We start from the raw sequence: 12282 nt of genomic DNA on the forward strand, positions 1-12282 counted from the left end.
ATTTTAAAATTTTGCAAAGGGGGGGACCCTTTGGTGCCCATGAAATTAGCATATAAAATCCCAAATTTCGAAAGGTCATAAAACTTGACCTTTTGACTCTGCTTAAAAATCCGCCCGGCTGATACCTTCCTGGGGCATGGTCTAAAGGTTGCCATAACATTTTCTCGGATCCCAGACTTACAGTCCAAGACCTTCCCTTGTTAGATAAGTTTTATTTTTGCTTACTTATTTGAAACTTAAACAAACCCAAATATAGCAACCTTAAATAAGTATCCATTTCCATTCGAAATAAAAATGACTTAAGTCTCAAACAATGATCTATTTGGAACTGTGGCAGCTTTAAAGAAGTCTATTTTTACAATAAAAAATACATCTTCGAACAGGTATTTGACGTTATTGAAAGCAAAGGGGCTCTACGGATATTTGTTCCTAGATTTAGATTAAGTTAAGATTATGTTTGATTGATATCAACGGCGTTGTAGACGAGATAATACCACGCGGAAGGTATACTTGTTAGAGGGATACCCGAAATCAAACTATTTGACTTTTTCTGTAAACCAGTGACGTAGCTAAGATCTACGTGGCTCCCCCGTAGATATATGAAATAGCATAGATACCTTACGCTACACACGGGCTAATAGTGCCATCTATCGGTGTTAAAAATTAGTATTTGTAAAATATTTTCTGGATGCGCTACGTAATATTGCCATGTATCGGTGACCAAAATTAGTATTTGGAATAATATTAATAATAATAATAATAATAATAATAATAATAATAATATTTATTTCGCAAAACATTTGCAGGTAACCACGGAGGCAAAGCCTTTACAGGGTGGTTACCAGGACGATACACAACACAAATAGACATAAATATAAGTTAATAATGTTGATAGCCCTAGAGTAACGTGGAGTTGTCACTTGTCATTGTTTTGTTTTTGGTGGAAAGATGGCGCTATAAGGTAGCGCATCCAGAAAATACACATTGTCTGCTAGCTGTCGCTTCCGTAGAATTGTGGATCTATATTTTTTCATATGGGCTTCCAGCGAAACTCTTCTGGCTAGTGGTGTTCATAGGGAGATATTGGATATCTCAGATTTTATTATTCTTATCCCGACTAGTACGTTACACCAACTCGAACTATTCAACTATTCGCAATTACAAAATTTGAGTAAAATGACGTCACTACACTATCTACCTTGAAATTCGCGAACCGGCGAAAATAATTCACCTATTATGATCTCACGCGCTTTAAATAAGTTATCTGGATATAAAAGAACCCTTTCGAGTATATTGGAAATCTCCGATAAAATTTTACGAGGTTATAAGGCGCGCACGGTCTTGGACTCTGTAAGTCACTAAAGTGGATTTTAACTCATTTACGCCCGGGGTCCACTAAAGTTCGCCTCTTAACGTATATATAGCGCCGTCATCTCGCGCGAAGTTTGGGTACTTTTGCACCCGCTCCCCGGAAAATCAAGTTAAGAGAGCATTTTATATTTTCTTTGGTCGAACCCGGGGCGTATCAGCCTTTAACTTTCTCTCGTCCATCGAATCCTTCTGGCCTTCTAATGTCAAATCACCTTCATACATAAAATAGAGCTTGGCCCCGTTAAAATGGCGGAGCGGGTTCGGAGGGGATGGCCCCTTTGCCTAAGACCCCGGCACGAAGATGGGGATATTAGCCTCTTTCCCCTTTTGAATATAAGGCAAAGAGAAAATCTTCTCTTTTTGCTCCTTTAAGTCTGGCCACATTAAATCGTCGGCGAAATCTCCATCTTCATCCTCCCGATCTTCTTTTGGATGAGACGGCCGCGTTCGCACCGGGGAATTTTGTTCGACTCTCCATCATATTGATTGGAACGGTAATCGAGTCCGACAAATCCCTTTTGTTTTAAGCGGAGGGACCCGCGCTTTTTTTCTTTTTCAAGAAAAGGCCGAGGATTTCCAAGTTGGAACTGAACTAAGCCAGCCATTCCTATCCCCAATTTCAAAGAAGAAGCTACCCCCTTCTCGGTTCTAAAAATAGGAATTCTTCCATCTCCTCCCCATCCTCAAATCTGGTCGCTCTACCTTCCCTTCTCTTCTATTTTTTCATCCCGGATTCATCTTCTACTTATTTTATTCGAAGGATGCTCTCCGCTTCTTTGGGATTCGATATCGGATGAATGGGTAAATTTTAAGTATCGGAAGGTGGCTGCTTAATGAGTTTTGGAGGGAAGCCAAGATCATTTTATATACTTTCTAATTGATAATTCTTGGCTTAGTGCGATCCAATCCAACGTACGGTTAAGTGTCTTATATGGATTGACTTAAGCCCGGCGTTTCTTTGAAATAAAAGAGGCTCCTTTTCCTTTGTTTGCGGTCTAAGGTTAGCTTGATATTTTTTATACTTATAAGCCGTCAGTTTCGCTCTATTGGATGTATGAAGGATTATAGTTACTCGTGCGGTTGCCTCAATTGTTACGGTGTGGATTACGGTATTTTTATTTGGTTATTTTAGCGTACCGATTTTAATTACCCCAGGTTCATTAACGAAAAACGCTGAAAAAACTTTATTTTTAGCACGTAATGATTTTTTGCCCCTTTACTAATTAAAAATATCCCGGGATGAAGCCGTTCGTACCGCCTGCTTTTAAGACCTAATTTAATTGACGTTAGAAAAAAAATACGTGTGCCTAAATTATCTTGGAACTCTCTAATTTATAGGTTTAATTTATATACCCAGAGTGTAAACGTATAACGCATTCTCCCTTTAAGCAAATTAAAAGTATATTTTTCTTTTTCGTAATTATTTTAAAGGACCAGCTTCCGTTAGGGTTAAAATCAAATTAGCTGGAGAGCATACCCGACGGTTCTTTAGATAAATGTCTTTTTTAAACTTTATAAACTTACAAAGCAATAAAAATAGATTTATTAATTAATAATATTTTATATTCCGGGAAGTTCTTTAAAATCTTGCAAAGCGAATTTAACGCCCTGTAATCTCCAAATTAATTCTAAAGCATTTTACTTGCAGTTACTTTTAACAATTTTTAATCCGCGTTTTTATATATCTGTACGCAACTACTAAATTTGGTAAATGTGTCGTCAACGCCGTAACCGCAAAACATTTTTAAATATCATAAATATGTACGTAACAAATTTAACATGAATCCATACCCAAAAAAAAAGCTTCATCTTCGCGGTAAGAACAAAAGCAGAGTCCAGTTGTATTAAAGGCTTGACCATCCTGTCAGTGGAAAACGGCGGTTTGGAACCGTTAAAAAAGCGATAACGCGATACATTTCGGGTACATATGAGGCTTAACCACTCGTCCCGATCCTATTTGGGAGACATTTATTAGAAAGCCGAGACGTTAGGAGGAGAGGCTAAATTCTTTCCATTCACGTTTCCTTGACTACAAGTATGCTTTCCGCCTCTCGGCCCCGAAATATATTATTTTCCACCTTATTTTTTCCTCCTAGATATATCGCTTTAGCTTGCCTGCAACGAAGAAGAAAGTGACTGTAACCGTAAAAAAAATTGGTAGGTGGAAAAAAAATACACCCTGTAACGGTTAAGTGCTAGTGGGCTTTTCCATTATTTATTATAGTTGGCGCTCGGCCCGCGGGAAAATTGAAACGGCTGCCAGGTAACCTTCATTGCGCCTTTCCACCGTCGTCTGCCATTTCTTTTTACCTCGGGACTACCTCCCCTTCGATTCTTTCTTTCCCGCGTTACCCGCCTAGGAAGCTACGAGCCTCTGGTCCCTCTTGGAGACTCTTAATAAAAACTCTATCAAAGCGTTATAAATGTTAATCCCAACACCGTTCGCTCTCACTCCCTTCGCTCGTGTTTACTTAACCTTAGCATTACCCTTTTCTCCTTAGCATTGTTTTTCTTGTTACGTAAGTAAAGAAGCTGAAAAAAAATACTCCAACCACATCTACTTAGTTTATTAATAGGCATTTTAAAGCTTTTAATAATAGTGTTTTATAAAAATAAAGAAACCTATTTTTTCATCTAAATATTACCACTGTATGTACTAAAATCTCACTTGTCTACCGTTTTAAACCTACAATACGTATAGCCAGAAGTAAATGAATCGAAGTTATTAGACTGCTATACTTCCTATGTTGAAGGCGTTTTCCTTATGAAGTTACATTTTTACTTCGAATTTGAAATTTTGCGCGCTTCTAGGCCGAAAAAACGTTTTTGCTTTTATGAAACCATTTTTATATATAGAAATAGCTATACCCACAATTCCCAAGTGCAATTTATCGCGTCAAAAGACGGGGATGGAAATTAGCTTTTATTTGACTCGATTTTCATAAGGAAAACGCCCTCCGATTCTGAACGCTATTTCGATAACTTCGGTTCATTTACTTCTGGTATAGTGAGATAAAAATTAATAAAGTAAAAACCACTGTATGTTCAAAAAAATTAGTTTTATTAAAAAACTAGACGACCTGATGAATGGGACACGAATCTAGTCGTATAGTTTTTAAGTAAAACGTTTTTGTATATACAGTGGTTTTTACTTTATTTTTATCTCGCTGTTATAATGTACAAGTGCTTTAACCTTTAAATAAGTGTAGAAACTTGGGGGAATATATTTAAGTGACAGTTTATATACTGGATTTAGGAATTTGAAAATAATGAGAAAGGAAACTAGTAATAATAGTAGGTTCAATTTATAGTCGAATTATACTTTCTTCCGCGCTGCACGGAAAAGTTGCTTTTTTATTCCTTTTCTCTAGTTTTAGTTTCCGGTTTAATTTGCATATACCGTTTCTCTTTACGCGCTTGGCCACTGTATATTTATTATTTCTACTTGGCCTTCGTTTCTCGGCGCCTCTATTTGAGTTTGAAAGAATTTCCATTGTAAAATCTTTTGTTTCTTAGCCGGGAAATCCCTTCGAAATTAAATTTTGGCCACCCTTTGCTCTCAAATTCAAGAGCGTTTCCTAGACTACTAAAAAAAGGAGTTTCGCGTGTGGAGCCATAGATCCATCTTTTTGTATATTTATTAAAAATGAGAAGCTTTCAGAGCCCTCTAGCCAAACTTGCTTTTTTAGTTTCACATTCGATGTGACACTATTGCTATGGACGGAATGTCGTTAAGTGTTGTTTGTTTGTTTGTCGTGGAAAGCGACGACACGGTAGATGGAGCTACAAGCTACACGCCGAGCTTTGGTGGGAAGTTTGAAATAACGCTTCGCGAATCGTTATATAGTCTTTCTGCTGGGAAGTTTGAAATTAATAAAAATGATAATAAATATAAAAATAATAAATTGGTGGGAAGTTTGAAATTAATAAAAATGATAATAAATATAAAAATAATAGATTGGTGGGAAGTTTAAAATTTTGCTGGGAAGTTTAAAATAATTAAAAGAAAAATAATTAAAATTGTAATAGGATTAGTTGGGCGGGTTGTTTGAATTAAACAATTTCTTTCGATACGATAGAATAGGATTATAATTGGCGGGTGGCGGGAAGTTTGAATTAGACAATTTCTTTCGATATGCTAGAATAGGATTATAATTGGCGGGTGGCGGGAAGTTTGAATTAGACAATTTCTTTCGATGTGCTAGAATAGGATTATAATTGGCGGGTGGCGGGAAGTTTGAATTAGACAATTTGTTTCGATATGCTAGAATAGGATTATAATTGGCGGGTGGCGGGAAGTTTGAATTAGACAATTTCTTTCGATATGCTAGTATAGGATTATAATTGGCGGGTGGCGGGAAGTTTGAATTAGACAATTTCTTTCGATATGCTAGTATAGGATTATAATTGGCGGGTGGCGGGAAGTTTGAATTAGACAATTTCTTTCGATATGCTAGAATAGGATTATAATTGGCGGGTGGCGGGAAGTTTGAATTAGACAATTTCTTTCGATATGCTAGAATAGGATTATAATTGGCGGGTGGCGGGAAGTTTGAATTAGACTATTTCTTTCGATATGCTAGTATAGGATTATAATTGGCGGGTGGCGGGAAGTTTGAATTAGACAATTTCTTTCGATATGCTAGTATAGGATTATAATTGGCGGGTGGCGGGAAGTTTGAATTAGACAATTTCTTTCGATATGCTAGTATAGGATTATAATTGGCGGGTGGCGGGAAGTTTGAATTAGACAATTTGTTTCGATATGCTAGAATAGGATTATAATTGGCGGGTGGCGGGAAGTTTGAATTAGACAATTTCTTTCGATATGCTAGTATAGGATTATAATTGGTGGGTGGCGGGAAGTTTGAATTAGACAATTTCTTTCGATATGCTAGTACAGGATTATAATTGGCGGGTGGCGGGAAGTTTGAATTAGACAATTTCTTTCGATATGCTAGAATAGGATTATAATTGGCGGGTGGCGGGAAGTTTGAATTAGACAATTTCTTTCGATACGCTAGAATAGGATTATAATTGGCGGGTGGCGGGAAATTTGAATTAGACAATTTCTTTCGATATGCTAGAATAGGATTATAATTGGCGGGTGGCGGGAAGTTTGAATTAGACAATTTCTTTCGATATGCTAGTATAGGATTATAATTGGCGGGTGGCGGGAAGTTTGAATTAGACAATATCTTTCGATATGCTAGTATAGGATTATAATTGGCGGGTGGCGGGAAGTTTGAATTAGACAATTTCTTTCGATATGCTAGTATAGGATTATAATTGGCGGGTGGCGGGAAGTTTGAATTAGACAATTTCTTTCGATATGCTAGTATAGGATTATAATTGGCGGGTGGCGGGAAGTTTGAATTAGACAATTTCTTTCAATATGCTAGTATAGGATTATAATTGGCGGGTGGCGGGAAGTTTGAATTAGACAATTTCTTTCGATATGCTAGAATAGGATTATAATTGGCGGGTGGCGGGAAGTTTGAATTAGACAATTTCTTTCGATATGCTAGAATAGGATTATAATTGGCGGGTGGCGGGAAGTTTGAATTAGACAATTTCTTTCGATATGCTAGAATAGGATTATAATTGGCGGGTGGCGGGAAGTTTGAATTAGACAATTTCTTTTGATACGCTAGAATAGGATTATAATTGGCGGGATGTTTGAATTAGATATAATAGGAATATATTTCGACGTTGTAAATTAATTATATTGGATTATTATTGCACGTCGTACGACATCGAAGGTAGTTTAACTATTTAAGCTTTGATACTTTGCTACGACGTGAAACTAATATGCCGGCTGGGCCGACTTGTCTTTACTTTGGTTGTTCCAATAAATGAATTTATGTCGTTCCGAAACTGCATTGCTCGGAAGCGATATTTTCATATTTCTATAGCGAGAGAGATCGTTTTTGGCCCATGTAATTGGAAACGGCCGGTTTATTCCATATTCTATTCTTCAGTAAGTTTTTATTTATTACGCATTCTAATTCACATATTATACACTCTTTTCCCTCTACGCATAATCTGGTAATCTGTGGTTAAATTAAACGTAAAATGCTCCAAACAATCCCATCGTATGCAAATTCCGCGGTTTAATTCAACACGAATATAGTAGAGCAGCGCATAATTGTAATTTTAATTTTGAAATGCTTGTCGACGAATAAATTAACAATTTTAATTAAAACTGTAGCTCGCTTCCACGAATTGAAATTGACATTAATTTTAAATTCCCGACATATCAAAACAGTCCTTACGTACCGCGTTACTAAAGTATATAATGTTTTAATAAAAAGGTCCTTTGTACTCTAACTTCTTACAATTAAATATACACGTGTTAACACCTCTATTTTAATCTACGAAAGCCGAATTGCAACGATTGTATCAAACCTGCCATGATAGGGGTACTATTAATTACCTTTTGAAAAATCTCTTTATTTCACGCATTCGTCCGTTGCGACTGTCTTAACCCTTAGCAATGTATAATTTATTATTTTTTCCCTTCAATATTGCATCAGCCATTATTATTTCCGGGGGAGTTCGTTTCGGTGAGGTTGTTACGTCAGGGTCTCGACCAAGATGCAACGCGCGTTGCATCGTCTTAACTTCGACTCGAACTCTAGCGGGAAAGCTGGCACGAATGCGGTATGTAGACGCGATCTTAGTCAAACTTCAAAGGGAAAACGTGGCATAAGGATAAGTCGTTCCAAAGGCTAAAAACGGGGAAGGATTTTTAGCGAAGGTGGCGAGGCGAGGTACGAAGGCAACTAGTGTTTTTAGCTGGGACAGGGCGCACGCTAACGCTATCGACTGGTATTAATCGAGGGTTGGTGGGAGCTGTCAGCTAGGCTTTCAATCTATACTCTCTGGCTCGATCTCTCCTGCCACCGTGGCGTAAAAAAAGGTGCAGTTTGGTTTCGGTATTTTTCGGCTTATAATGTTATTTAAGGGCTCGCGTGCGAAGGGGCCGGTACTCTCTAATGATGTAAAGTTTTGAATCTTTTTCGTGATGGGCTGTTTCGCGCTATAACAATTTTTATGTACGCCCTGGCGATAGGTATTAAAAATGAATTAATCATATATTTTTTTATACTCGTTCGGCGAGAAGGTGATTTATGGTTGCCCCTTTAAGGCGCCCGTGAGCGGAATTTATTAAAATATAGGATTACGATGATCGTATTTTCCGCCTTTTTTTTTCACGGGTTTTAGTTTTGTGGCTATGCAAAATGAGACGTCAAAAATGCGGTTCTCTTATAAGTGTTGGCTTCACCCTGAACATTGGCGTGCTGCGCTTGGAACACTTTTACAGGCGCCAGTAGACATAAAATAGGCCAATCTGCCTCGGCACTGCCAGATCGTTTCGATTATCTATGATGGAGAAGTCCGGCACATGACATTTCAATTAAATTTAAAGTTGGGGATGGACATCAATTGTAGAAGACGGGTTACATTCAGTATTAAAGGCCACAACATTACAAATTAACCTATTATTTACTATATAAAATTCAAACTAAATACGTCAGAGAAATTATATTTATATAATAATATAATATATAATAAATTTTGAGGGGTTAAACAACTCTGTGTTGAAAAATGGATAAATAAAACTCTGTACATGATTAAATAGCACTAGCAAGTTAACAAAGCACGTTCGTAGCACCAAACTCTAAACCTCTCTAGTTCACAAAACAATACGATACTAAGTCAACTTGTATACTAATCATACAGCCACTTATCATTCTATATATTGGCAGGTATATCCTTAATTTCCTCGAAGCGATGGAAGATAAAGTAAAAAGTCCGAAGTTCCCGTAAAAGACACCTTAAAGTTGAAATCGTGCGCGTTGAGAGAGATAGAGAGATATATATATATAAGAGAAAATTTCCTACGTGCGTTCGCAGGGTCCCAACTAGTTATTGCGACTTTCCCGAAACTAATTTCGCGTTTCGTAGAAGTCCGCGGATGAACCCGAGAGGCGAAGAGGGTTGGAAATGGAAAACATTGTCCGAGTTCTAGTTTATTCTAATTTCCCCTTGAATAATTTACGAGCAAACGAATTGGGAGCGTCCCACCATTTTGATCTCCTTTTTACAGAGGCGCGGTTTGTTTTAAGAGTGTGCCGCCAGCGGAACCGCATCGCGAAATTAATTATTGAGGCGACGAACAAAATTGAGGGAAATGTTCGAAGGAAATCCCGCATACACTCTCATTACAGACTCTCCTAGCGCGGCTAACGCGTGTTTGGCAATTTACTTAGGCCTTCGCGTTAGAAAAAGTGAGAAGGGAAAAGAGTGCTTTTGATAAACGAGAAGCTAATGCTTTTTTCATTAATAATAAACACGTCCCGATCATTAAGGGCGACAATTATTCACCCTTTCCTCCGCGCGTGAAGCTCACCTTTGTGTACCTTTAAATGATTTTCGCCTACGTCATCGGCGCTTTACCCTACACGTACTAACCTAGTAGTTAGGCTCGTCTTTCGTAAACGTTACCTTTGTCCTTTCGAGCTTAGTGGCCGGTGATCTCTTCGGGATCATTGGCGACCAGGCCCAGCACGCTGCGAGGACCGTTTGCCCTTTTGTGGCGCGGATTTTAGTCGGTCGTATCCCCCGGTTCTCGATTGGTCTTTTAACGATCAGCCCTTTTAATCATTCGTTAAGGTTTACCGGAGCTAGGAGGGTACGAGGAAAGTCTTAATTGTTTGATCGATTATTCGATTATAATGTGTCTATAAAGTGAAACTAATAGCGTGCCTATGTACCGGAAACTCTAAATTATAAACTTTGGGCGTCTTTCAACTCGGCTTTGAAATAAATGCGAGGCTACTGATTCAGTTATAAATATTAGTGGAATTACGCTTAGTTTGTAGGTCTCTAATCTCGTTTGAATTCTATTCTAGACGTTGTTTAGTTTAATGCATTATCAAATATTGACGGAAATACTCTTAGTTAAAGGTACGTCATTTTGCACTGGATTAAAGCTAAAACCATTTTAACTCAACATCGTAATTCCGGTGGTAGAATGGAGAGGTTGAATTATTAATATAGCCCTAACGGGGGTCGACACCTGGTCATTTTTTGGGCTTGATGACGTCAATGGCACTATTTACACAGCTGAAATACGAACGGGCCAAAACATGCCCGATGCTTTCCCCCTTTTTGTCAGCTTCCTTACCTTTTCTCCATGTAGTTGGTCATTCTTTTTTATTGAACGTATATTTATTTTTATTAGACGTTTATTTATTTTTTAGACGTGTATTTATTTTTTAGACGTTTATTTATTTTTATTAGACATTTATTTATTTTTAGGCGTTTATTTATTCTTTTTAGATGTTTATTTATTTTTATTGGACGTTTATTTTTTTATTAGAAGTATATTTATTTTTATTAGACGTATATTTATTTTTATTATACGTTTATTTATTATTATTAGACGTTTATTTATTTTTATTAGACGTACATTTATTTTTATTATACGTATATTTATTTTTATTAGACGTGTACTTATTTTTTTAGACGTATTTATTTTTTATTAGACTTATAATTATTTTTATTACACGTTTATTTTTTATTAGACATATTTATTTTTATTAGACGTGTATTTATTTTTATTAGACGTATATTTTTTAATTAGACGTTTATTTATTTTTATTAGACGTTTATTTTTATTAGACGTATATTTATTTTTATTAGACGTGTATTTATTTTTATTAGACGTGTATTTATTTTTATTAGACGTATATTTTTTATTAGACGTTTATTTATTTTTATTAGACGTATATTTTTTTAGGCGTATATTTATTTTTTAAGGTATATAATTCCTTTAAAAAAAATAGTCCAATATACCCACGGTCGATCCATTTAAAAGGGTTTTTCGCCGTAGGAAAGATGAGGTAAAAAGCGAAAAACCGTACGGGGTATACCCGTGTCAGAATTAATTAAAATTTATTTAGTGTGGCTATGTAAATTTTGTTGGTAAATATACTCGTGGGAAATTCAAAAGTGTTTTAAATAGGAAAGCACCACCGCCCCATCTCTCTCTCTCTCTCGGCTGGGTGAAAAATTGCTTTTTCTACCTCGCTCACTCTCTCGAGTTCATGTTTTAATCATGGTTTTCTGCGGGCTGAATTTTCATCTCTCTTTCCTTCTCCGTGGCGCCGTTCGATCCCCGACCGAATTATAGATTCCCCGTGGGTAGACAAGCCAAATATATGTTGTTCTTACGCCTTCCAACGTCTGTTAGACCTTAGTATCTTTCCCTCATTTTTTGTTGGCTCCTCGGCCCATCTTCAATCTTATCTCAGCTCGGGTGTTTGCGTAGGTACCCTTGTATTACGCCAGCGCCCCCTGTTGTTATATTCAGGTATATTAAAAGCGCTTACCCACCCTCCAGTTCCCTTCTTATGTTGCTTTATCAAAACAAATCTATTCCGGCCACGCCTTACGTTAGAGGTTTTAACTTATTTTTATTCGGTATGGCTCGTGACGGACCAAGGGAAAAAAGACGATTAACATATTCAAATATTGTGTTCTCCGCCGCTCAATTTCTTTTTTCTTCGGATTATTAAATAAGCTTTAGATTTAGCGATTCGTGCGATAGGCTTTTGTTGGTGAATATTATTTTCTATAAAATATTCCGAAAGGGCAGATGTTATTACTGATGATATTAGTCAACTCAATAGCTACGCTTTCTGGTGATGTTTTTAATCTTTATATCTTGCGAAACTCTAATGGTCGACTTATTATTTAACACATGTTAAAAGTTTAAAGTAATTTCTTTTCAAATAAAATATTATATAGAAAAATATTCATCAGTAACAATACTGTATAACAAAGTAATAAAGTATATATTTCAAGGAGAGAAACTGCGCGTGAAAAAATCGCGTATAACGT

At 36.7% G+C, this 12282-nt stretch overlaps 1 protein-coding gene across 1 annotated transcript in view; it reads left to right on the plus strand.

The window, feature by feature from the left end:
* The window catches only part of LOC149941331 (agrin-like), a 213099-nt gene that overhangs the window by 122933 nt on the left and 77884 nt on the right, over positions 1–12282 (plus strand). The window lies entirely within an intron of this gene.

Source organism: Leiobunum rupestre, chromosome 6, assembly GCF_980474605.1.
Source record: "Leiobunum rupestre chromosome 6, qqLeiRupe1.1.hap1, whole genome shotgun sequence".
Taxonomy (NCBI): domain Eukaryota; kingdom Metazoa; phylum Arthropoda; class Arachnida; order Opiliones; family Sclerosomatidae; genus Leiobunum; species Leiobunum rupestre.